The sequence below is a fragment of the Zingiber officinale genome, chromosome 7B (genome assembly GCF_018446385.1).
Source record: "Zingiber officinale cultivar Zhangliang chromosome 7B, Zo_v1.1, whole genome shotgun sequence".
NCBI lineage: Eukaryota > Viridiplantae > Streptophyta > Magnoliopsida > Zingiberales > Zingiberaceae > Zingiber > Zingiber officinale.
The window spans coordinates 112,508,024-112,512,199 of record NC_055999.1 but is presented as its reverse complement, the minus strand read 5'-3'; the positions used below and the strand labels follow the sequence as shown (position 1 = coordinate 112,512,199).

General features: G+C 44.1%; 1 long non-coding RNA gene across 4 annotated transcripts; it reads right to left on the bottom strand.

The window, feature by feature from the left end:
• Positions 1 to 1,618: 1,618 nt before the first annotated feature.
• On the bottom strand, positions 1,619 to 3,848 carry LOC122004076. 4 transcript variants are annotated; one of them, XR_006118205.1, is made up of 4 exons: positions 3,310 to 3,848; positions 3,105 to 3,193; positions 2,915 to 2,997; positions 1,619 to 1,656 (listed from the first exon to the last, which is right to left on the bottom strand). It is a non-coding gene; the product is annotated as an uncharacterized LOC122004076 (long non-coding RNA). The 4 variants fall into 4 exon arrangements; XR_006118206.1 differs by having other exon boundaries at positions 1,637 to 1,656; positions 3,093 to 3,193; XR_006118204.1 differs by lacking the exon at positions 1,619 to 1,656 and adding an exon at positions 2,645 to 2,697 and having other exon boundaries at positions 3,093 to 3,193.
• Positions 3,849 to 4,176: the final 328 nt, after the last annotated feature.

Below are 4,176 nucleotides of genomic sequence, written 5' to 3'. Positions count from 1 at the left end.
CTAACTCTGTTTTGCAAGATAAATATATTTTTATTTACATGAACTAACTTATTTTTGTAGAAATTCAAAGGCTGAAAAAAGGGAGTCTAGACGCCTGGAAGGGATCCGAACGCCCGGAGCTAGTTCGAGAGCACGGACCAGCCAGGCACTAGGCGGTCCAGGCACCCGAAGCTGGTCCAGGCGTCCGGACAAAAAAAATTATCCCAAAGCTGGGTTGGAACTCGATGACTAGCCGAACCCACGTCAACGGTCCAAGCGCTAGGAAGGGGTCCAGGCGCCCAGAAATGGATAAACTTTGTGGATGAAGTTTCGACGATAGATCGGCACATCAGCAATGGTCCAGGAGCCCGTAGGCATTCCAGGCGCTCGGAATGAGCCTATATAAGGGCCTTTTACCAATAGCTTCTGAACATCAACTACTAGAAGTTCCATTCTTGCATGCTACTCTGAAAATACTCCGACGACACAGAAAGGCTACTCCGAAGTTCGAAGAACGAGTAATTTCAATTTACTTTCTGTTTATCGGTAACAATGAAATTCAATTCTTGTACTCAATATTTATAACTAATTACTCGAACTGATAGTGACTGCCCAACGAAAGTAATCGACGATCACAGACTCTGAACCAAGTAAAATCATTTGTGTTAACGTTATTTTTTGTTTTCATTATTCCGCTGCGTAATTATTTTTAACTTTAAATTTTCAATGAACGCTATTCACCCCCTCCCCCTCTAGCAACTTTACGATCCTACAGTCCTGATTGAAAACTAGGCAATATAAGTCCTAGTAGGGCTAGGCGATGGAAAACTTAGTTGGAAACTAGGTTAAGACCAAGGTGGGTCAGTTGGAAGTTGAACACTTGGCAAAGAGAGAAGTTTTAAAGGAGTAAACTTCAAGCAAATGAACCTAGTAGGTTAGGTAAACTAAGTACTAGATTATGCATGTTTTTCTTATTGTTTATAGGAAACAATAGTTAGACAAAGGCTTGTGCGAGACTAGTTGGGAACTGGTCCGGGTCACTAGACTCATGATTCGGTCGATCAGACCCTTGCAGTTGACTGAAAATCGACATGATCGAGTTTACATGAGTTGGTCCACAGATATATTTTGACTAACCTCCAGGCGACGAGAGGGTGTTCTGATCGATCAAAAAGGCTAAAGCTTAACTTGAAGAGGATCAAGTTTGCAGCTGTTACGCCCCGGAGGAGTCCCTGTCCGAGAAAATTTCGACAACATCTCCCATGTACGGCGGACAATCTGAAACTTTTCTACATCCTCATATACCTCAGCCACATGCGGCTGGAATAATAACATGTAAATAAACCATCACCACGCAGTTTATATAAATACAAGCAAACCAAAGCAGTTATACCATGACTCAAAATCAACCCTACTCAACTACACTCGTAAAGCTCAAAATCCGATGAACTCACCTCTTCTGCCGTCCAGGCAGGCATGTAGTAGAATAAATCCAAATCATACCAAAAATCCATCAAACGATATGAATCCATACAATATCCATAAGTAAAACAATACAAGACTAAAAACAAAGTCTGATAGAGAAACTAAGATAAAATAACAACTCAAGACCAGCAGAGGACTAGCACTACGTGCAGATGGGGACTAGCGACTGGAATTGCTCCGGACAACATCAACCTGAAAAATATCAACAATGGAGGTGGGGTGAGTCCAACACTCAGCAGGTACAACTGATATGCAAAGTAAGGAAATAATACCTAGCACTAATCATGCGTACAGTCTCCTGATGTAATAAAGGTGAATACAAATTGAAGTAAACAGGATAATACTGTACTAACCAGGACCTGGTATAAAGACAAGCAATCCGAGAGGTATAGAACTCTTGTATGCATGTCAAACATAGGTATCCAAACAATGTGCAGCATATAAATGCAGCAAACACAAACACAAGCAATAAATGCATCATGCATATGATACCAATGTCATGGTCACCCCTGACCACCCAACTCAAGTGCACCAAGTAGGGCTGTGACGAACGTGCACTCTGCATCACTACTCCCGATGAGTGACCGAGTGGACGGGATCCTTTACACACATACTCCTACCCCAAATCATAAATGGGGAGCGATGCTCTCATCTCCCAAGACACGATGACGGGAGGGTCCTTAACGTGCTACACTGCGTCACTACCCATGGCGGACCAACGCAGGAAGAGCAAACCACACTGCGTCACGCTACCCCTGAGCGTCAACAACGGAGCACCGAACAGTGATGAAACTGGTGATGTGCTCTACAATAATGGAGCAATCTATCACACAGCATGCAATCATGCGAATGGTGCATGACACTAAGCATGGTAATATACTAAACAATCTATGGACATATAATGATGTGCACCATAGTGAACAAATCATATCAAAGTACACTGATCAAATAAGGTATCAAACCTAGGTCCTGAACATGGTGAAACATGGTTATATCACTACCCCTATGAGTATGTGTAATCAGGTACATAACAACACGAAATGCAAAACAAACAATCAATCAAGCAGGTAACAGGTAATCGGGTAGTGATTAACCGTAACAAATGAGGAACATAATTAACGCAACTTGTTAATTTCATTACTATGCATATCAAAGACAATAAGTCAAAAGTACCCGCCTCCAATCGAAATGGTCCAGTCCGACAAATCGAGACACTCGTCTCGAATCAAAGTCCTGTAATAAACCGTATAGTTTAGCTAAATTTAATTATAAGCAAAATAGCTAAACCAAAATATTTTCCTTCAAGAACCCTAATTAAATTGAACTAAAAATCAATTAGGATTAACTCCATTAACCCTAACGATCAAGGTGAACAACATTTAACCATGTAAATCCAAATTCACCACAAAACGTATCACAAGCCTGCAATTTACCAAATTCCAAAACTCACCCAAATCCGTATACTTTGTCGTTAATTTGTCGAGGATGCACCCGTTGCCAAAACTGTGGCTGGTACTAGTTTTAACCACTGACCTATACATCAAACACCCAAAATTCGTAGTCAATACATCCACCTCTGTGAATCAAACCTTAACATTAAATTCGCAGTCTTAAAACCAACAACTTACCCTAAACCATACCTCAATTCACAGCCGGAAAAAGGGTTGTCTCGCTGCTAGAACTAAAACAAGCCCACTGCAAGTCTGTCTTCTCCTCACGGCCGGAATCACTGCTGGAATCAAAACTGATCAAACAGAAGCTCAAGCAATGAAGATCACGGATCATACAACCCCAACTCCAAATCAAAGCTAGGGTACAGAGCCTACAATCTGTGATGGATCGAACCTGTGGCCTACGACAGTGCTAGGGCACAACGTCCGCGAAGCAAACTCGGCGGCGGTGCTAGGTCCAGAGACGTCAGCGCTCAGTGGCTGGCACAGAGGAGGAAACAGCGATGGTGAGCGGCACACAAAGGAGTCGGCCGGAGATGCTAGGGCTCGGCGACGGGCCGGCGCTAGGGCAGAGAGGTGCGGCGTCGGCACCTAGGGCAAGGAATCGCTCGGCTCCTACTCGGGTGTCGGCAACGGCGGCTAGGGCACAGAGACGGCGTCGCCGAATTAGCACTACTCCGGGCAGGGGAAGAGGCGATCGGCGTGAAAAGATTAGGGCAGAGGCGTCGGTGTGGAGAAGACCGGCGTCGCGAGAGATGAAGGAAGGAGGGTTCGGCTCGGGCAGAGGAGAAGAAGAAGAAGTGGAAGGGGAGGAAGAAAAACCGCCGTGGCCGGCGGTTAGGGCTCCGGCGGTTAGGGATCGGAGGAGATGGCGTCGGGCGAGGAAGGGGGGTGCGGCTCGGGTGCGCGAGGGAAGGAAAGACGGAGGAGAAAAGAAAAATAAATAAAAGAAAAGGAAAGAATAAAAGAAAATTCAAATTTCTCCTCACTTAAATGGGTAGTCTAAACCGGCTTTCCTGGGTCCCGTTTTATCCATATTAACTCGTCCGTACGAGCTCCGAAAAATTCCCGAAAATTTTTCAAAAATTCCAAAAAATTCTCTTATTAATATTCGCCTATTTCCGATATTTTACAGCAGCTAAGTCAGAGGAGGTCCAATTGATCGAAGGAGTGTTGATTGAGCTCTATAAAAGGGGATTCGAGGTAGCCTATTCAACTACAATCAATCCGTTCTCATTTTCGTGTTTCCATGCTCCAAAGA